Source organism: Camelus dromedarius, chromosome 7 (assembly GCF_036321535.1).
Source record: "Camelus dromedarius isolate mCamDro1 chromosome 7, mCamDro1.pat, whole genome shotgun sequence".
Taxonomy (NCBI): domain Eukaryota; kingdom Metazoa; phylum Chordata; class Mammalia; order Artiodactyla; family Camelidae; genus Camelus; species Camelus dromedarius.
The window spans coordinates 53781629-53803567 of NC_087442.1; the positions used below are offsets into that span (position 1 = coordinate 53781629).

Consider the following 21939-nt stretch of genomic DNA (forward strand, 5'->3'; position numbering starts at 1 on the left):
GCTATCTACCTGGGGAGTGCAGCCTAGAGTGTCTGTGTGTGCCTATCTACCTGCGGAGTGCGGCCTAGAGTGTAACTGTGTGCCTATGTCCCTGCCTATCTCTCTGTCTGATACCTGGTGAGTGCAGCCTAGAGTGTCTCTGTGTGTCTATCTACCTGGGTAGTGCAGCCTGGAGTGTCTCTGTGTGCCTGTCTACCTGGGGATTGGAGCCTAGAGTGTCTCTTTGTGCCTATCTCCCTGCCTACCTCCCTGCCTGTCTACCTGGAAGATGCAGCCTATAGTATTTCTGTGTGCTTATCTACCTGAGGAGTGCAGCCTAGAGTGTCTCTGTGCCTATCTCCCTGCCTATCTCCCTGCGTGTCTACCTGGAAGATGCAGCCTAGAGTGTCTCTGTGTGCCTATCTACCTGGGGAGTGCAGCCTAGAGTGTCTCTGTGTGCCTATCTACCTGGGGAGTGCAGCCTACAGTGTCTCTGTGCGCCTATCTCCCTGCCTATCTCCCAGCCTGTCTAATTAGAAGATGCAGCCTAGACTGTCTCTGTGTGCCTATCTACGTGTGGAGTGCAGCCTAGAGAGTCTCTGTGTGCCTATCTACCTGGGGATTGCAGCCTAGAGTGTGTGTGTGTGCCTATATCCCTGCCTATCTCCCTGCCTGTCTACCTGGAAGATGCAGCCTAGAGTGTCTCTGTGTGCCTATCTACCTGGGGAGTGCGGCCTAGAGTGTAACTGTGTGCCTATGTCCCTGCCTATCTCTCTGTCTGATACCTTGTGATTGCAGCCTAGAGTGTCTCTGTGTGTCTATCTACCTGGGTAGTACAGCCTGGAGTGTCTCTGTGTGCCTGTCTACCTGGGGATTGGAGCCTAGAGTGTCTCTTTGTGCCTATCTCCCTGCCTATCTCCCTGCCTGTGTACCTGGAAGATGCAGCCTCGAGTGCCTCTGTGTGCCTATCTACCTGAGGATTGCAGCCTAGAGTGTCTCTGTGTGCCTGTCTTCCTCAGCGATGCAGCCTGGAGTGTCTCTATGTGCCTATCTCCCTGCCTATCTCCCTGCCTGTCTACCTGGAAGATGCAGCCTAGAGTGTCTCTGTGTGCCTATCTACCTGAGGATTGCAGCCTAGAGTGTCTCTGTGTGCCTATCTACCTGGGGAGTGCGGCCTAGAGTGTAACTGTGTGCCTATCTCCCTGCCTATCTCTCTGTCTGATACCTGGGGAGTGCAGCCTAGAGTGTCTCTGTGTGTCTATCTACCTGGGGAGTGCAGCCTGGAGTGTCTCCGTGTGCCTATCTCCCTGCCTATTTCCCTGCTTATCTTCCTCAGAGATGCAGCCTGGAGTGTCTCTGTGTGCCTATCTACCTGAGAAAGGTAGCCTGGAGTGTCTCTGTGTGCCTATCTCTCTGCCTGTCTACCTGGGGAGTTCAGTCTGGAGTGTGTCTGTGTGCCTATCTCCCTGCCTATCTTCCTCGGAGATGCAGCCTCGAGTGTCTCTCTGTGCCTATCTACCTGGGGAGTGAAGTTTAGAGTGTCTCTGTGTGCCTATCTACCTGGGTACTGCTGCCTAGAGTGTCTCTGTGTGCCTATCTACCTAAGAAAGGCAGCCTGGAGTGTCTCTATGTGCTTATCAACCTGGGGAGTGCAGTCTAGAGTGTCTCTTTGTGCCTATCTCCCTGACTATCTCCATGCCTGTCTACATGGAAGATGCAGCCTAGAGTGTCTCTATGTGCCTATCTACCTGGGGATTGCAGCCTAGAGTGTCTGTGTGTGCCTATCTACCTGGGGAGTGCAGCCTAGAGTGTCTCTTTGTGCCTATTACCCTGCCTATCTCCCTGCCTGTCTACCTCAGAATGCACTCCAGAGTATCTCTATGTGCCTATCTCCATGCCTATCTCCCTGCCTGTCTACCTGGAAGATGCAGCCTAGAGTGTCTCAGTGTGCCTATCTCCCTGGGGACTGCAGCCTACAGTGTCTGTGTGTGCCTGTCTTCCTCAGCGATGCAGCCTGGAGTGTCTCTGTGTGCCTATCTCCCTGCCTATCTCCCTGCCTGTCTACCTGGAAGATGCAGCCTAGAGTGTCTCTGTGTGCCTCTCTCCCTGCCTATCTCTCTGTCTGATACCTGGGGAGTGCAGCCTAGAGTGTCTCTGTGTGTCTATCTACCTGGGGAGTGCAGCCTGGAGTGTCTCTGTGTGCCTGTCTACCTGGGGATTGGAGCCTAGAGTGTCTCTTTGTGCCTATCTCCCTGCCTACCTCCCTGCCTGTCTACCTGGAAGATGCAGCCTAGAGTATCTCTGTGTGCTTATCTACCTGAGGAGTGAGCCTAGAGTGTCTCTGTGCCTATCTCCCTGCCTATCTCCCTGCGTGTCTACCTGGAAGATGCAGCCTAGAGTGTCTCTGTGTGCCTATCTACTTGGGGAGTGCAGCATAGAGTGTCTCTGTGTGCCTATCTACCTGGGGAGTGCAGCCTAGAGTGTCTCTGTGTGCCTATCTACCTGGGGAGTGCAGCCTACAGTGTCTCTGTGTGCCTATCTACCAGGTGGAGTGAAGCCTAGAGTGTCTCTGTGTGCCTATCTACCTGGGGATTGCAGCTTAGAGTGTGTGTGTGTGCCTATATCCCTGCCTATCTCCCTGCATGTCTACCTGGAAGATGCAGCCTAGAGTGTCTGTGTGTGCCTATCTACCTGGGGAGTGCGGCCTAGAGTGTAACTGTGTGCCTATGTCCCTGCCTATCTCTCTGTCTGATACCGTGTGATTGCAGCCTAGAGTGACTCTGTGTGTCTATCTACCTGGGTAGTGCAGCCTGGAGTGTCTCTGTGTGCCTGTCTACCTGGGGATTGGAGCCTAGAGTGTCTCTTTGTGCCTATCTCCCTGCCTATCTTCCTGTCTGTGTACCTGGAAGATGCAGCCTCGAGTGTCTCTGTGTGCCTGTCTACCTGGGGAGTGTAGCCTCGAGTGTCTCTGTGTGCCTATCTACCTGGGGAGTGCGGCCTAGAGTGTAACTGTGTGCCTATCTCCCTGCCTATCTTTCTGTCTGATACCTGGGGAGTGCAGCCTAGTGTGTCTCTGTGTGTCTATCTACCTGGGGAGTGCAGCCTGGAGTGTCTCTGTGTGCCTGTCTACTTGGGGATTGGAGCCTACAGTGTCTGTGTGTGCCTATCTTGCTGCCTATCTACCTGCCTGTCTACCCCGGGGATTCAGCCTGGAGTGTATCTATGTGCCTATCTACCTGGGGAGTGCAGTCTAGAGTGTCTCTTTTTGCCTATCTCCCTGACTATCTCCATGCCTGTCTACCTGGAAGATGCAGCCTAGACTGTCTCTGTGTGCCTATCTACCTGGGGAGTGCAGCCTAGAGTGTCTGTGTGTGCCTATCTACCTGGGGAGTGCAGCCTAGAGTGTCTCTTTGTGCCTATCTCCCTGCCGATCTCCCTGCCTGTCTACCTCCAGAATGCACTCCAGAGTATCTCTATGTGCCTATCTCCATGCCTATCTCCCTGCCTGTCTACCTGGAAGATGCAGCCTAGAGTGTCTCTGTGTGCCTATCTCCCTGGGGACTGCAGCCTACAGTGTCTCTGTGTGCCTGTCTTCCTCAGCGATGCAGCCTGGAGTGTCTCTTTGTGCCTATCTCCCTGCCTACCTCCCTGCCTGTCTACCTGGAAGATGCAGCCTAGAGTATCTCTGTGTGCTTATCTACCTGAGGAGTGAGCCTAGAGTGTCTCTGTGCCTATCTCCCTGCCTATCTCCCTGCGTGTCTACCTGGAAGATGCAGCCTAGAGTGTCTCTGTGTGCCTATCTACTTGGGGAGTGCAGCATAGAGTGTCTCTGTGTGCCTATCTACCTGGGGAGTGCAGCCTAGAGTGTCTCTGTGTGCCTATCTACTTGGGGAGTGCAGCATAGAGTGTCTCTGTGTGCCTATCTACCTGGGGAGTGCAGCCTAGAGTGTCTCTTTGTGCCTATCTCCCTGCCTATCTCCCTGCCTGTCTACCTCCAGAATGCACTCCAGAGTATCTCTATGTGCCTATCTCCATGCCTATCTCCCTGCCTGTCTACCTGGAAGATGCAGCCTAGAGTGTCTCTGTGTGCCTATCTCCCTGGGGACTGCAGCCTACAGTGTCTCTGTGTGCCTGTCTTCCTCAGCGATGCAGCCTGGAGTGTCTCTTTGTGCCTATCTCCCTGCCTACCTCCCTGCCTGTCTACCTGGAAGATGCAGCCTAGAGTATCTCTGTGTGCTTATCTACCTGAGGAGTGAGCCTAGAGTGTCTCTGTGCCTATCTCCCTGCCTATCTCCCTGCGTGTCTACCTGGAAGATGCAGCCTAGAGTGTCTCTGTGTGCCTATCTACTTGGGGAGTGCAGCATAGAGTGTCTCTGTGTGCCTATCTACTTGGGGAGAGCAGCATAGAGTGTCTCTGTGTGCCTATCTACTTGGGGAGTGCAGCATAGAGTGTCTCTGTGTGCCTATCTACCTGGGGAGTGCAGCCTAGAGTGTCTCTGTGTGCCTATCTACTTGGGGAGTGCAGCATAGAGTGTCTCTGTGTGCCTATCTACCTGGGGAGTGCAGCCTAGAGTGTCTCTTTGTGCCTATCTCCCTGCCTATCTCTCTGCCTGTCTACCTCCAGAATGCACTCCAGAGTATCTCTATGTGCCTATCTCCATGCCTATCTCCCTGCCTGTCTACCTGGAAGATGCAGCCTAGAGTGTCTCTGTGTGCCTATCTCCCTGGGGACTGCAGCCTACAGTGTCTCTGTGTGCCTGTCTTCCTCAGCGATGCAGCCTGGAGTGTCTCTGTGTGCCTATCTCCCTGCCTATCTCCCTGCCTACCTCCCTGCCTGTCTACCTGGAAGATGCAGCCTAGAGGGTCTCTGTGTGCCTATCTACCTGAGGATTGCAGCCTAGAGTGTCTCTGTGTGCCTATCTACCTGGGGAGTGCGGCCTAGAGTGTAACTGTGTGCCTATCTCACTGCCTATCTCTCTGTCTGATACCTTGTGATTGCAGCCTAGAGTGACTCTGTGTGTCTATCTACCTGGGTAGTGCAGCCTGGAGTGTCTCTGTGTGCCTGTCTACCTGGGGATTGGAGCCTAGAGTGTCTCTTTGTGCCTATCTCCCTGCCTATCTTCCTGCCTGTGTACCTGGAAGATGCAGCCTCCAGTGTCTCTGTGTGCCTGTCTACCTGGGGAGTGTAGCCTAGAGTGTCTCTGTGTGCCTATCTACCTGGGGAGTGCGGCCTAGAGTGTAACTGTGTGCCTAACTCCCTGCCTATCATTCTGTCTGATACCTGGGGAGTGCAGCCTAGTGTGTCTCTGTGTGTCTATCTACCTGGGGAGTGCAGCCTGGAGTGTCTCTGTGTGCCTGTCTACTTGGGGATTGGAGCCTACAGTGTCTCTGTGTGCCTATCTCGCTGCCTATCTACCTGCCTGTGTACCCCGGGGATGCAGCCTTGAGTGTCTCTGTGTGCCTATCTCCCTGGGGACTGCAGCCTACAATGTCTCTGTGTGCCTGTCTTCCTCAGCGATGCAGCCTGGAGTGTCTCTGTGTGCCTATCTCCCTGCCTATCTCCCTGCCTGTCTACCTGGAAGATGCAGCCTAGAGTGTCTCTGTTTGCCTATCTACCTGAGGATTGCAGCCTAGACTGTCTCTGTGTGCCTATCTACCTGGGGAGTGCGGCCTAGAGTGTAACTGTGTGCCTATCTCTCTGCCTATCTCTCTGTCTGATACCTGGGGAGTGCAGCCTAGAGTATCTCTGTGTGTCTATCTACCTGGAGAGTGCAGCCTGGAGTGTCTCCGTGTGCCTATCTCCCTGCCTATTTCCCTGCCTATCTTCCTCAGAGATGCAGCCTGGAGTGTCTCTGTGTGCCTATCTACCTGAGAAAGGCAGCCTGGAGTGTCTCTATGTGCCTATCTACCTGGGGAGTGCAGTCTAGAGTGTCTCTTTGTGCCTATCTCCCTGACTATCTCCATGCCTGTCTACCTGGAAGATGCAGCCTAGACAGTCTCTGTGTGCCTATCTACCTGGGGAGTGCAGCCTAGAGTGTCTGTGTGTGCCTATCTCGCTGCCTATCTACCTGCCTGTCTACCCCGGGGATGCAGCCTGGAGTGTCTCTATGTGCCTATCAACCTGGGGAGTGCAGTCTAGAGTGTCTCTTTGTGCCTATCTCCCTGACTATCTCCATGCCTGTCTACCTGGAAGATGCAGCCTAGAGTGTCTCTATGTGCCTATCTACCTGGGGATTGCAGCCTAGAGTGTCTGTGTGTGCCTATCTACCTGGGGAGTGCAGCCTAGAGTGTCTCTTTGTGCCTATCTCCCTGCCTATCTCCCTGCCTGTCTACCTCCAGAATGCACTCCAGAGTATCTCTATGTGCCTATCTCCATGCCTATCTCCCTGCCTGTCTACCTGGAAGATGCAGCCTAGAGTGTCTCTGTGTGCCTATCTCCCTGGGGACTGCAGCCTACAGTGTCTCTGTGTGCCTGTCTTCCTCAGCGATGCAGCCTGGAGTGTCTCTGTGTGCCTATCTCCCTGCCTATCTCCCTGCCTGTCTACCTGGAAGATGCAGCCTAGAGTGCCTCTGTGTGCCTATCTACCTGAGGATTGCAGCCTAGAGTGTCTCTGTGTGCCTATCTACCTGGGGAGTGCGGCCTAGAGTGTAACTGTGTGCCTATCTCCCTGCCTATCTCTCTGTCTGATACCTGGGGAGTGCAGCCTAGAGTGTCTCTGTGTGTCTATCTACCTGGGGAGTGCAGCATGGAGTGTCTCTGTGTGCCTGTCTACCTGGGGATTGGAGCCTAGAGTGTCTCTTTGTGCCTATCTCCCTGCCTACCTCCCTGCCTGTCTACCTGGAAGATGCAGCCTAGAGTATCTCTGTGTGCTTATCTACCTGAGGAGTGAGCCTAGAGTGTCTCTGTACCTATCTCCCTGCATATCTCCCTGCGTGTCTACCTGGAAGATGCAGCCTAGAGTGTCTCTGTGTGCCTATCTACTTGGGGAGTGCAGCATAGAGTGTCTCTGTGTGCCTATCTACTTGGGGAGTGCAGCCTACAGTGTCTCTGTGTGCCTATCTACCAGGTGGAGTGAAGCCTAGAGTGTCTCTGTGTGCCTATCTACCTGGGGATTGCAGCCTAGAGTGTGTGTGTGTGCCTATATCCCTGCCTATCTCCCTGCATGTCTACCTGGAAGATGCAGCCTAGAGTGTCTGTGTGTGCCTATCTACCTGGGGAGTGCGGCCTAGAGTGTAACTGTGTGCCTATGTCCCTGCCTATCTCTCTGTCTGATACCTTGTGATTGCAGCCTAGAGTGACTCTGTGTGTCTATCTACCTGGGTAGTGCAGCCTGGAGTGTCTCTGTGTGCCTGTCTACCTGGGGATTGGAGCCTAGAGTGTCTCTTTGTGCCTATCTCCCTGCCTATCTCCCTGCCTGTGTACCTGGAAGATGCAGCCTCGAGTGCCTCTGTGTGCCTATCTACCTGAGGATTGCAGCCTAGAGTGTCTCTGTGTGCCTGTCTTCCTCAGCGATGCAGCCTGGAGTGTCTCTATGTGCCTATCTCCCTGCCTATCTCCCTGCCTGTCTACCTGGAAGATGCAGCCTAGAGTGTCTCTGTGTGCCTATCTACCTGAGGATTGCAGCCTAGAGTGTCTCTGTGTGCCTATCTACCTGGGGAGTGCGGCCTAGAGTGTAACTGTGTGCCTATCTCCCTGCCTATCTCTCTGTCTGATACCTGGGGAGTGCAGCCTAGAGTGTCTCTGTGTGTCTATCTACCTGGGGAGTGCAGCCTGGAGTGTCTCCGTGTGCCTATCTCCCTGCCTATTTCCCTGCTTATCTTCCTCAGAGATGCAGCCTGGAGTGTCTCTGTGTGCCTATCTACCTGAGAAAGGTAGCCTGGAGTGTCTCTGTGTGCCTATCTCTCTGCCTGTCTACCTGGGGAGTTCAGTCTGGAGTGTGTCTGTGTGCCTATCTCCCTGCCTATCTTCCTCGGAGATGCAGCCTCGAGTGTCTCTCTGTGCCTATCTACCTGGGGAGTGAAGTTTAGAGTGTCTCTGTGTGCCTATCTACCTGGGTACTGCTGCCTAGAGTGTCTCTGTGTGCCTATCTACCTAAGAAAGGCAGCCTGGAGTGTCTCTATGTGCTTATCAACCTGGGGAGTGCAGTCTAGAGTGTCTCTTTGTGCCTATCTCCCTGACTATCTCCATGCCTGTCTACATGGAAGATGCAGCCTAGAGTGTCTCTATGTGCCTATCTACCTGGGGATTGCAGCCTAGAGTGTCTGTGTGTGCCTATCTACCTGGGGAGTGCAGCCTAGAGTGTCTCTTTGTGCCTATTACCCTGCCTATCTCCCTGCCTGTCTACCTCAGAATGCACTCCAGAGTATCTCTATGTGCCTATCTCCATGCCTATCTCCCTGCCTGTCTACCTGGAAGATGCAGCCTAGAGTGTCTCAGTGTGCCTATCTCCCTGGGGACTGCAGCCTACAGTGTCTGTGTGTGCCTGTCTTCCTCAGCGATGCAGCCTGGAGTGTCTCTGTGTGCCTATCTCCCTGCCTATCTCCCTGCCTGTCTACCTGGAAGATGCAGCCTAGAGTGTCTCTGTGTGCCTCTCTCCCTGCCTATCTCTCTGTCTGATACCTGGGGAGTGCAGCCTAGAGTGTCTCTGTGTGTCTATCTACCTGGGGAGTGCAGCCTGGAGTGTCTCTGTGTGCCTGTCTACCTGGGGATTGGAGCCTAGAGTGTCTCTTTGTGCCTATCTCCCTGCCTACCTCCCTGCCTGTCTACCTGGAAGATGCAGCCTAGAGTATCTCTGTGTGCTTATCTACCTGAGGAGTGAGCCTAGAGTGTCTCTGTGCCTATCTCCCTGCCTATCTCCCTGCGTGTCTACCTGGAAGATGCAGCCTAGAGTGTCTCTGTGTGCCTATCTACTTGGGGAGTGCAGCATAGAGTGTCTCTGTGTGCCTATCTACCTGGGGAGTGCAGCCTAGAGTGTCTCTGTGTGCCTATCTACCTGGGGAGTGCAGCCTACAGTGTCTCTGTGTGCCTATCTACCAGGTGGAGTGAAGCCTAGAGTGTCTCTGTGTGCCTATCTACCTGGGGATTGCAGCTTAGAGTGTGTGTGTGTGCCTATATCCCTGCCTATCTCCCTGCATGTCTACCTGGAAGATGCAGCCTAGAGTGTCTGTGTGTGCCTATCTACCTGGGGAGTGCGGCCTAGAGTGTAACTGTGTGCCTATGTCCCTGCCTATCTCTCTGTCTGATACCGTGTGATTGCAGCCTAGAGTGACTCTGTGTGTCTATCTACCTGGGTAGTGCAGCCTGGAGTGTCTCTGTGTGCCTGTCTACCTGGGGATTGGAGCCTAGAGTGTCTCTTTGTGCCTATCTCCCTGCCTATCTTCCTGTCTGTGTACCTGGAAGATGCAGCCTCGAGTGTCTCTGTGTGCCTGTCTACCTGGGGAGTGTAGCCTCGAGTGTCTCTGTGTGCCTATCTACCTGGGGAGTGCGGCCTAGAGTGTAACTGTGTGCCTATCTCCCTGCCTATCTTTCTGTCTGATACCTGGGGAGTGCAGCCTAGTGTGTCTCTGTGTGTCTATCTACCTGGGGAGTGCAGCCTGGAGTGTCTCTGTGTGCCTGTCTACTTGGGGATTGGAGCCTACAGTGTCTGTGTGTGCCTATCTTGCTGCCTATCTACCTGCCTGTCTACCCCGGGGATTCAGCCTGGAGTGTCTCTATGTGCCTATCTACCTGGGGAGTGCAGTCTAGAGTGTCTCTTTTTGCCTATCTCCCTGACTATCTCCATGCCTGTCTACCTGGAAGATGCAGCCTAGACTGTCTCTGTGTGCCTATCTACCTGGGGAGTGCAGCCTAGAGTGTCTGTGTGTGCCTATCTACCTGGGGAGTGCAGCCTAGAGTGTCTCTTTGTGCCTATCTCCCTGCCGATCTCCCTGCCTGTCTACCTCCAGAATGCACTCCAGAGTATCTCTATGTGCCTATCTCCATGCCTATCTCCCTGCCTGTCTACCTGGAAGATGCAGCCTAGAGTGTCTCTGTGTGCCTATCTCCCTGGGGACTGCAGCCTACAGTGTCTCTGTGTGCCTGTCTTCCTCAGCGATGCAGCCTGGAGTGTCTCTTTGTGCCTATCTCCCTGCCTACCTCCCTGCCTGTCTACCTGGAAGATGCAGCCTAGAGTATCTCTGTGTGCTTATCTACCTGAGGAGTGAGCCTAGAGTGTCTCTGTGCCTATCTCCCTGCCTATCTCCCTGCGTGTCTACCTGGAAGATGCAGCCTAGAGTGTCTCTGTGTGCCTATCTACTTGGGGAGTGCAGCATAGAGTGTCTCTGTGTGCCTATCTACCTGGGGAGTGCAGCCTAGAGTGTCTCTGTGTGCCTATCTACTTGGGGAGTGCAGCATAGAGTGTCTCTGTGTGCCTATCTACCTGGGGAGTGCAGCCTAGAGTGTCTCTTTGTGCCTATCTCCCTGCCTATCTCCCTGCCTGTCTACCTCCAGAATGCACTCCAGAGTATCTCTATGTGCCTATCTCCATGCCTATCTCCCTGCCTGTCTACCTGGAAGATGCAGCCTAGAGTGTCTCTGTGTGCCTATCTCCCTGGGGACTGCAGCCTACAGTGTCTCTGTGTGCCTGTCTTCCTCAGCGATGCAGCCTGGAGTGTCTCTTTGTGCCTATCTCCCTGCCTACCTCCCTGCCTGTCTACCTGGAAGATGCAGCCTAGAGTATCTCTGTGTGCTTATCTACCTGAGGAGTGAGCCTAGAGTGTCTCTGTGCCTATCTCCCTGCCTATCTCCCTGCGTGTCTACCTGGAAGATGCAGCCTAGAGTGTCTCTGTGTGCCTATCTACTTGGGGAGTGCAGCATAGAGTGTCTCTGTGTGCCTATCTACTTGGGGAGAGCAGCATAGAGTGTCTCTGTGTGCCTATCTACTTGGGGAGTGCAGCATAGAGTGTCTCTGTGTGCCTATCTACCTGGGGAGTGCAGCCTAGAGTGTCTCTGTGTGCCTATCTACTTGGGGAGTGCAGCATAGAGTGTCTCTGTGTGCCTATCTACCTGGGGAGTGCAGCCTAGAGTGTCTCTTTGTGCCTATCTCCCTGCCTATCTCTCTGCCTGTCTACCTCCAGAATGCACTCCAGAGTATCTCTATGTGCCTATCTCCATGCCTATCTCCCTGCCTGTCTACCTGGAAGATGCAGCCTAGAGTGTCTCTGTGTGCCTATCTCCCTGGGGACTGCAGCCTACAGTGTCTCTGTGTGCCTGTCTTCCTCAGCGATGCAGCCTGGAGTGTCTCTGTGTGCCTATCTCCCTGCCTATCTCCCTGCCTACCTCCCTGCCTGTCTACCTGGAAGATGCAGCCTAGAGGGTCTCTGTGTGCCTATCTACCTGAGGATTGCAGCCTAGAGTGTCTCTGTGTGCCTATCTACCTGGGGAGTGCGGCCTAGAGTGTAACTGTGTGCCTATCTCACTGCCTATCTCTCTGTCTGATACCTTGTGATTGCAGCCTAGAGTGACTCTGTGTGTCTATCTACCTGGGTAGTGCAGCCTGGAGTGTCTCTGTGTGCCTGTCTACCTGGGGATTGGAGCCTAGAGTGTCTCTTTGTGCCTATCTCCCTGCCTATCTTCCTGCCTGTGTACCTGGAAGATGCAGCCTCCAGTGTCTCTGTGTGCCTGTCTACCTGGGGAGTGTAGCCTAGAGTGTCTCTGTGTGCCTATCTACCTGGGGAGTGCGGCCTAGAGTGTAACTGTGTGCCTAACTCCCTGCCTATCATTCTGTCTGATACCTGGGGAGTGCAGCCTAGTGTGTCTCTGTGTGTCTATCTACCTGGGGAGTGCAGCCTGGAGTGTCTCTGTGTGCCTGTCTACTTGGGGATTGGAGCCTACAGTGTCTCTGTGTGCCTATCTCGCTGCCTATCTACCTGCCTGTGTACCCCGGGGATGCAGCCTTGAGTGTCTCTGTGTGCCTATCTCCCTGGGGACTGCAGCCTACAATGTCTCTGTGTGCCTGTCTTCCTCAGCGATGCAGCCTGGAGTGTCTCTGTGTGCCTATCTCCCTGCCTATCTCCCTGCCTGTCTACCTGGAAGATGCAGCCTAGAGTGTCTCTGTTTGCCTATCTACCTGAGGATTGCAGCCTAGACTGTCTCTGTGTGCCTATCTACCTGGGGAGTGCGGCCTAGAGTGTAACTGTGTGCCTATCTCTCTGCCTATCTCTCTGTCTGATACCTGGGGAGTGCAGCCTAGAGTATCTCTGTGTGTCTATCTACCTGGAGAGTGCAGCCTGGAGTGTCTCCGTGTGCCTATCTCCCTGCCTATTTCCCTGCCTATCTTCCTCAGAGATGCAGCCTGGAGTGTCTCTGTGTGCCTATCTACCTGAGAAAGGCAGCCTGGAGTGTCTCTATGTGCCTATCTACCTGGGGAGTGCAGTCTAGAGTGTCTCTTTGTGCCTATCTCCCTGACTATCTCCATGCCTGTCTACCTGGAAGATGCAGCCTAGACAGTCTCTGTGTGCCTATCTACCTGGGGAGTGCAGCCTAGAGTGTCTGTGTGTGCCTATCTCGCTGCCTATCTACCTGCCTGTCTACCCCGGGGATGCAGCCTGGAGTGTCTCTATGTGCCTATCAACCTGGGGAGTGCAGTCTAGAGTGTCTCTTTGTGCCTATCTCCCTGACTATCTCCATGCCTGTCTACCTGGAAGATGCAGCCTAGAGTGTCTCTATGTGCCTATCTACCTGGGGATTGCAGCCTAGAGTGTCTGTGTGTGCCTATCTACCTGGGGAGTGCAGCCTAGAGTGTCTCTTTGTGCCTATCTCCCTGCCTATCTCCCTGCCTGTCTACCTCCAGAATGCACTCCAGAGTATCTCTATGTGCCTATCTCCATGCCTATCTCCCTGCCTGTCTACCTGGAAGATGCAGCCTAGAGTGTCTCTGTGTGCCTATCTCCCTGGGGACTGCAGCCTACAGTGTCTCTGTGTGCCTGTCTTCCTCAGCGATGCAGCCTGGAGTGTCTCTGTGTGCCTATCTCCCTGCCTATCTCCCTGCCTGTCTACCTGGAAGATGCAGCCTAGAGTGCCTCTGTGTGCCTATCTACCTGAGGATTGCAGCCTAGAGTGTCTCTGTGTGCCTATCTACCTGGGGAGTGCGGCCTAGAGTGTAACTGTGTGCCTATCTCCCTGCCTATCTCTCTGTCTGATACCTGGGGAGTGCAGCCTAGAGTGTCTCTGTGTGTCTATCTACCTGGGGAGTGCAGCATGGAGTGTCTCTGTGTGCCTGTCTACCTGGGGATTGGAGCCTAGAGTGTCTCTTTGTGCCTATCTCCCTGCCTACCTCCCTGCCTGTCTACCTGGAAGATGCAGCCTAGAGTATCTCTGTGTGCTTATCTACCTGAGGAGTGAGCCTAGAGTGTCTCTGTACCTATCTCCCTGCATATCTCCCTGCGTGTCTACCTGGAAGATGCAGCCTAGAGTGTCTCTGTGTGCCTATCTACTTGGGGAGTGCAGCATAGAGTGTCTCTGTGTGCCTATCTACTTGGGGAGTGCAGCCTACAGTGTCTCTGTGTGCCTATCTACCAGGTGGAGTGAAGCCTAGAGTGTCTCTGTGTGCCTATCTACCTGGGGATTGCAGCCTAGAGTGTGTGTGTGTGCCTATATCCCTGCCTATCTCCCTGCATGTCTACCTGGAAGATGCAGCCTAGAGTGTCTGTGTGTGCCTATCTACCTGGGGAGTGCGGCCTAGAGTGTAACTGTGTGCCTATGTCCCTGCCTATCTCTCTGTCTGATACCTTGTGATTGCAGCCTAGAGTGACTCTGTGTGTCTATCTACCTGGGTAGTGCAGCCTGGAGTGTCTCTGTGTGCCTGTCTACCTGGGGATTGGAGCCTAGAGTGTCTCTTTGTGCCTATCTCCCTGCCTATCTTCCTGCCTGTGTACCTGGAAGATGCAGCCTCGAGTGTCTCTGTGTGTCTGTCTACCTGGGGAGTGTAGCCTAGAGTGTCTCTGTGTGCCTATCTACCTGGGGAGTGCGGCCTAGAGTGTAACTGTGTGCCTAACTCCCTGCCTATCATTCTGTCTGATACCTGGGGAGTGCAGCCTAGTGTGTCTCTGTGTGTCTATCTACCTGGGGAGTGCAGCCTGGAGTGTCTCTGTGTGCCTGTCTACTTGGGGATTGAAGCCTACAGTGTCTGTGTGTGCCTATCTCGCTGCCTATCTACCTGACTGTGTACCCCGGGGATGCAGCCTTGAGTGTCTCTGTGTGCCTATCTCCCTGGGGACTGCAGCCTACAATGTCTCTGTGTGCCTGTCTTCCTCAGCGATGCAGCCTGGAGTGTCTCTGTGTGCCTATCTACCTGAGGATTGCAGCCTACACTGTCTCTGTGTGCCTATCTACCTGGGGAGTGCGGCCTAGAGTGTAACTGTGTGCCTATCTCCCTGCCTATCTCTCTGTCTGATACCTGGGGAGTGCAGCCTAGAGTGTCTCTGTGTGTCTATCTACCTGGGGAGTGCAGCCTGGAGTATCTCCGTGTGCCTATCTCCCTGCCTATTTCCCTGCCTATCTTCCTCAGAGATGCAGCCTGGAGTGTCTCTGTGTGCCTATCTACCTGAGAAAGGCAGCCTGGAGTGTCTCTGTGTGCCTATCTCTTTGCCTGTCTACCTGGGGAGTGCAGCCTAGAGTGTCTCTGTGTGCCTATCTACCTGGGGAGTGCAGCCTGGAGTGTCTCCGTGTGCCTATCTCCCTGCCTATTTCCCTGCCTATCTTCCTCATAGATGCAGCCTGGAGTGTCTCTGTGTGCCTATCTACCTGAGAAAGGCAGCCTGGAGTGTCTCTGTGTGCCTATCTCTTTGCCTGTCTACCTGGGGAGTGCAGCCTAGAGTGTCTCTGTGTGCCTATCTACCTGGGGAGTGCAGCCTGGAGTATCTCCGTGTGCCTATCTCCCTGCCTATCTCCCTGCCTGTGTACCTGGAAGATGCAGCCTAGAGATTCTCTGTGTGCCTATCTACCTGGGGAGTGCAGCCTAGAGTGTCTATGTGTGCCTCTATAGCTGGGGAGTGCAGCCTAGAGTATCTCTGTGTGCCTATGTTCCTCAGTGATGCAGCCTGGAGTGTCTCTGTATGCCTATCTACCTGGGGAGTGGGGCCTAGAGTGTAACTGTGTGTCTATCTACCTAGGGAGTGCAGCCTGGAGTGTCTCTGTGTGCCTCTATAGCTGGGGAGTGCAGCCTAGAGTCTCTTTGTGTGCCTATCTTCCTCAGCGATGCAGCCTGGAGTGTCTCTGTGTGCCTATCTCCCTGGGGATTGAAGCCTAGAGTGTCTCTGTGTGCCTATCTACCAGGTGGAGTGAAGCCTAGAGTGTTTTTGTGTGGCTATCTACCTGGGGAGTGCAGCCTAGAGTGTCTCTGTGTGCCTATCTACCTTGGGAGTGCAGCCTAGAGTGTCTCTGTGTGCCTATCTACCTGGGGAGTGCGGCCTAGAGTGTAACTGTGTCCCTTGTCCCTGCCTATCTCTCTGTCTGATACCTGGTGAGTGCAGCCTAGAGTGTCTCTGTGTGTCTATCTACCTGGGTAGTGCAGCCTGGAGTGTCTCTGTGTGCCTGTCTACCTGGGGATTGGAGCCTAGAGTGTCTCATTGTGCCTATCTCCCTGCCTACCTCCCTGCCTGTCTACCTGGAAGATGCAGCCTAGAGTATCTCTGTGTGCTCATCTACCTGAGGAGTGCAGCCTAGAGTGTCTCTGTGCCTATCTCCCTGCCTATCTCCCTGCGTGTCTACCTGGAAGATGCAGCCTAGAGTGTCTCTGTGTGCCTATCTACCTGGGGAGTGCAGCCTAGAGTGTCTCTGTGTGCCTATCTACCTGGGGAGTGCAGCCTACAGTGTCTCTGTGCGCCTATCTCCCTGCCTATCTCCCAGCCTGTCTAATTAGAAGATGCAGCCTAGACTGTCTCTGTGTGCCTATCTACGTGTGGAGTGCAGCCTAGAGTGTCTCTGTGTGCCTATCTACCTGGGGATTGCAGCCTAGAGTGTGTGTGTGTGCCTATATCCCTGCCTATCTCCCTGCCTGTCTACCTGGAAGATGCAGCCTAGAGTGTCTCTGTGTGCCTATCTACCTGGGGAGTGCGGCCTAGAGTGTAACTGTGTGCCTATGTCCCTGCCTATCTCTCTCTCTGATACCTTGTGATTACAGCCTAGAGTGTGTCTGTGTGTCTATCTACCTGGGTAGTACAGCCTGGAGTGTCTCTGTGTGCCTGTCTACCTGGGGATTGGAGCCTAGAGTGTCTCTTTGTGCCTATCTCCCTGCCTATCTCCCTGCCTGTGTACCTGGAAGATGCAGCCTCGAGTGTCTCTGTGTGCCTATCTACCTGAGGATTGCAGCCTAGAGTGTCTCTGTGTGCCTGTCTTCCTCAGCGATGCAGCCTGGAGTGTCTCTATGTGCCTATCTCCCTGCCTATCTCCCTGCCTGTCTACCTGGAAGATGCAGCCTAGAGTGTCTCTGTGTGCCTATCTACCTGAGGATTGCAGCCTAGAGTGTCTCTGTGTGCCTATCTACCTGGGGAGTGCGGCCTAGAGTGTAACTGTGTGCCTATCTCCCTGCCTATCTCTCTGTCTGATACCTGGGGAGTGCAGCCTAGAGTGTCTCTGTGTGTCTATCTACCTGGGGAGTGCAGCCTGGAGTGTCTCCGTGTGCCTATCTCCCTGCCTATTTCACTGCCTATCATCCTCAGAGATGCAGCCTGGAGTGTCTCTATGTGCCTATCTACCTGGGAATGCAGCCTAGATTGTCTCTGTGTGCCTATCTCCCTGCCTATCTCCCTGCCTGTGTACCTGGAAGATGCAGCCTAGAGAGTCTCTGTGTGCCTATCTACCTGGGGAGTGCAGCCTAGAGTGTCTATGTGTGCCTCTATAGCTGGGGAGTGCAGCCTAGAGTATCTCTGTGTGCCTATGTTCCTCAGTGATGCAGCCTGGAGTGTCTCTGTATGCCTATCTACCTGGGGAGTAGGGCGTAGAGTGTAACTGTGTGTCTATCTACCTGGGGAGTGCAGCCTAGAGTGTCTCTGTGTGCCTATCTACCTGGGGAGTGCAGCCTAGAGTGTCTCTGTGTGCCTATCTACCTCGGGGACTGCAGCCTAGAGTGTCACTGTGTGCCTATTTCCCTGCCTATCTCCCTGCCTGTGTACCTGGAAGATGCAGCCTCGAGTGTCTCTTGTGCCTGTCTACCTGGGGAGTGTAGCCTAGAGTGTCTCTGTGTGTCTATCTACCTGGGGAGTGCAGCCTGGAGTGTCTCTGTGTGCCTGTCTACTTGGGGATTGGAGCCTACAGTGTCTGTGTGTGCCTATCTCGCTGCCTATCTACCTGCCTGTCTACCCCGGGGATGCAGCCTGGAGTATCTCTATGTGCCTATCAACCTGGGGAGTGCAGTCTAGAGTGTCTCTTTGTCCTATCTCCCTGACTATCTCCATGCCTGTCTACCTGGAAGATGCAGCCTAGACTGTCTCTTTGTGCCTATCTACCTGGGGAGTCAGCCTAGAGTGTCTGTGTGTGCTTATCTCGCTGCCTATCTACCTGCCTGTCTACCCCGGGGATGCAGCCTGGAGTGTCTCTATGTGCCTATCAACCTGGGGAGTGCAGCCTTGAGTGTCTCTGTGTGCCTATCTCCCTGCCTATCTACCTCGGGGACTGCAACCTGCAGTGTCTCTGTGTGCCTATCTACCTGGGGACTGCAGCCTAGAGTGTCTCTGTGTGCCTATCTCCCTGCCTACATCACTGTCTCTGTACCTCGGGGATTCAGCCTAGAGTGTCTCTGTGTGCCTATCTACCTGGGGAGTGCAGCCTGGAGTGTCTCTGTGTGCCTATCTACCTGGGGAGTGCAGCCTTGAGTGTCTCTGTGTGCCTATCTCCCTGCCTATCTCCCTGCCTATCTTCCTCGGAGATGCAGCCTAGAGTGTCTCTGTGTGCCTATCTACCTGGGGAGTGCAGCCTAGAGTGTCTGTGTGTGCCTATCTACCTGGGGAGTGCAGCCTAGAGTGTCTCTTTGTGCCTATCTCCCTGCCGATCTCCCTGCCTGTCTACCTCCAGAATGCACTCCAGAGTATCTCTATGTGCCTATCTCCATGCCTATCTCCCTGCCTGTCTACCTGGAAGATGCAGCCTAGAGTGTCTCTGTGTGCCTATCTCCCTGGGGACTGCAGCCTACAGTGTCTCTGTGTGCCTGTCTTCCTCAGCGATGCAGCCTGGAGTGTCTCTTTGTGCCTATCTCCCTGCCTACCTCCCTGCCTGTCTACCTGGAAGATGCAGCCTAGAGTATCTCTGTGTGCTTATCTACCTGAGGAGTGAGCCTAGAGTGTCTCTGTGCCTATCTCCCTGCCTATCTCCCTGCGTGTCTACCTGGAAGATGCAGCCTAGAGTGTCTCTGTGTGCCTATCTACTTGGGGAGTGCAGCATAGAGTGTCTCTGTGTGCCTATCTACCTGGGGAGTGCAGCCTAGAGTGTCTCTGTGTGCCTATCTACTTGGGGAGTGCAGCATAGAGTGTCTCTGTGTGCCTATCTACCTGGGGAGTGCAGCCTAGAGTGTCTCTTTGTGCCTATCTCCCTGCCTATCTCCCTGCCTGTCTACCTCCAGAATGCACTCCAGAGTATCTCTATGTGCCTATCTCCATGCCTATCTCCCTGCCTGTCTACCTGGAAGATGCAGCCTAGAGTGTCTCTGTGTGCCTATCTCCCTGGGGACTGCAGCCTACAGTGTCTCTGTGTGCCTGTCTTCCTCAGCGATGCAGCCTGGAGTGTCTCTTTGTGCCTATCTCCCTGCCTACCTCCCTGCCTGTCTACCTGGAAGATGCAGCCTAGAGTATCTCTGTGTGCTTATCTACCTGAGGAGTGAGCCTAGAGTGTCTCTGTGCCTATCTCCCTGCCTATCTCCCTGCGTGTCTACCTGGAAGATGCAGCCTAGAGTGTCTCTGTGTGCCTATCTACTTGGGGAGTGCAGCATAGAGTGTCTCTGTGTGCCTATCTACTTGGGGAGTGCAGCATAGAGTGTCTCTGTGTGCCTATCTACTTGGGGAGTGCAGCATAGAGTGTCTCTGTGTGCCTATCTACCTGGGGAGTGCAGCCTAGAGTGTCTCTGTGTGCCTATCTACCTGGGGAGTGCGGCCTAGAGTGTAACTGTGTGCCTATGTCCCTGCCTATCTCTCTCTCTGATACCTTGTGATTACAGCCTAGAGTGTGTCTGTGTGTCTATCTACCTGGGTAGTACAGCCTGGAGTGTCTCTGTGTGCCTGTCTACCTGGGGATTGGAGCCTAGAGTGTCTCTTTGTGCCTATCTCCCTGCCTATCTCCCTGCCTGTGTACCTGGAAGATGCAGCCTCGAGTGTCTCTGTGTGCCTATCTACCTGAGGATTGCAGCCTAGAGTGTCTCTGTGTGCCTGTCTTCCTCAGCGATGCAGCCTGGAGTGTCTCTATGTGCCTATCTCCCTGCCTATCTCCCTGCCTGTCTACCTGGAAGATGCAGCCTAGAGTGTCTCTGTGTGCCTATCTACCTGAGGATTGCAGCCTAGAGTGTCTCTGTGTGCCTATCTACCTGGGGAGTGCGGCCTAGAGTGTAACTGTGTGCCTATCTCCCTGCCTATCTCTCTGTCTGATACCTGGGGAGTGCAGCCTAGAGTGTCTCTGTGTGTCTATCTACCTGGGGAGTGCAGCCTGGAGTGTCTCCGTGTGCCTATCTCCCTGCCTATTTCACTGCCTATCATCCTCAGAGATGCAGCCTGGAGTGTCTCTATGTGCCTATCTACCTGGGAATGCAGCCTAGATTGTCTCTGTGTGCCTATCTCCCTGCCTATCTCCCTGCCTGTGTACCTGGAAGATGCAGCCTAGAGAGTCTCTGTGTGCCTATCTACCTGGGGAGTGCAGCCTAGAGTGTCTATGTGTGCCTCTATAGCTGGGGAGTGCAGCCTAGAGTATCTCTGTGTGCCTATGTTCCTCAGTGATGCAGCCTGGAGTGTCTCTGTATGCCTATCTACCTGGGGAGTAGGGCGTAGAGTGTAACTGTGTGTCTATCTACCTGGGGAGTGCAGCCTAGAGTGTCTCTGTGTGCCTATCTACCTGGGGAGTGCAGCCTAGAGTGTCTCTGTGTGCCTATCTACCTCGGGGACTGCAGCCTAGAGTGTCACTGTGTGCCTATTTCCCTGCCTATCTCCCTGCCTATCTCCCTGCCTGTGTACCTGGAAGATGCAGCCTCGAGTGTCTCTTGTGCCTGTCTACCTGGGGAGTGTAGCCTAGAGTGTCTCTGTGTGTCTATCTACCTGGGGAGTGCAGCCTGGAGTGTCTCTGTGTGCCTGTCTACTTGGGGATTGGAGCCTACAGTGTCTGTGTGTGCCTATCTCGCTGCCTATCTACCTGCCTGTCTACCCCGGGGATGCAGCCTGGAGTATCTCTATGTGCCTATCAACCTGGGGAGTGCAGTCTAGAGTGTCTCTTTGTCCTATCTCCCTGACTATCTCCATGCCTGTCTACCTGGAAGATGCAGCCTAGACTGTCTCTTTGTGCCTATCTACCTGGGGAGTCAGCCTAGAGTGTCTGTGTGTGCTTATCTCGCTGCCTATCTACCTGCCTGTCTACCCCGGGGATGCAGCCTGGAGTGTCTCTATGTGCCTATCAACCTGGGGAGTGCAGCCTTGAGTGTCTCTGTGTGCCTATCTCCCTGCCTATCTACCTCGGGGACTGCAACCTGCAGTGTCTCTGTGTGCCTATCTACCTGGGGACTGCAGCCTAGAGTGTCTCTGTGTGCCTATCTCCCTGCCTACATCACTGTCTCTGTACCTCGGGGATTCAGCCTAGAGTGTCTCTGTGTGCCTATCTACCTGGGGAGTGCAGCCTGGAGTGTCTCTGTGTGCCTATCTACCTGGGGAGTGCAGCCTTGAGTGTCTCTGTGTGCCTATCTCCCTGCCTATCTCCCTGCCTATCTTCCTCGGAGATGCAGCCTAGAGTGTCTCTGTGTGCCTATCTACCTGGGGAGTGCAGCCTAGAGTGTCTGTGTGTGCCTATCTACCTGGGGAGTGCAGCCTAGAGTGTCTCTTTGTGCCTATCTCCCTGCCGATCTCCCTGCCTGTCTACCTCCAGAATGCACTCCAGAGTATCTCTATGTGCCTATCTCCATGCCTATCTCCCTGCCTGTCTACCTGGAAGATGCAGCCTAGAGTGTCTCTTTGTGCCTATCTCCCTGCCGATCTCCCTGCCTGTCTACCTCCAGAATGCACTCCAGAGTATCTCTATGTGCCTATCTCCATGCCTATCTCCCTGCCTGTCTACCTGGAAGATGCAGCCTGGAGTGTCTCTGTGTGCCTGTCTACTTGGGGATTGGAGCCTACAGTGTCTGTGTGTGCCTATCTCGCTGCCTATCTACCTGCCTGTCTACCCCGGGGATGCAGCCTGGAGTATCTCTATGTGCCTATCAACCTGGGGAGTGCAGTCTAGAGTGTCTCTTTGTCCTATCTCCCTGACTATCTCCATGCCTGTCTACCTGGAAGATGCAGCCTAGACTGTCTCTTTGTGCCTATCTACCTGGGGAGTCAGCCTAGAGTGTCTGTGTGTGCTTATCTCGCTGCCTATCTACCTGCCTGTCTACCCCGGGGATGCAGCCTGGAGTGTCTCTATGTGCCTATCAACCTGGGGAGTGCAGCCTTGAGTGTCTCTGTGTGCCTATCTCCCTGCCTATCTACCTCGGGGACTGCAACCTGCAGTGTCTCTGTGTGCCTATCTACCTGGGGACTGCAGCCTAGAGTGTCTCTGTGTGCCTATCTCCCTGCCTACATCACTGTCTCTGTACCTCGGGGATTCAGCCTAGAGTGTCTCTGTGTGCCTATCTACCTGGGGAGTGCAGCCTGGAGTGTCTCTGTGTGCCTATCTACCTGGGGAGTGCAGCCTTGAGTGTCTCTGTGTGCCTATCTCCCTGCCTATCTCCCTGCCTATCTTCCTCGGAGATGCAGCCTAGAGTG

The 21939-nt window shown here is 54.1% G+C and overlaps 2 long non-coding RNA genes across 4 annotated transcripts in view; one reads left to right on the forward strand and one right to left on the reverse strand.

Annotated features, from left to right (window-relative positions):
- Positions 1 to 21939, forward strand: part of LOC135321690 (uncharacterized) — a 550688-nt gene that overhangs the window by 506589 nt on the left and 22160 nt on the right. The window lies entirely within an intron of this gene.
- Positions 1 to 21939, reverse strand: part of LOC135321689 (uncharacterized) — a 688254-nt gene that overhangs the window by 394230 nt on the left and 272085 nt on the right. The gene's annotated exons all lie outside the window — the stretch shown is intronic.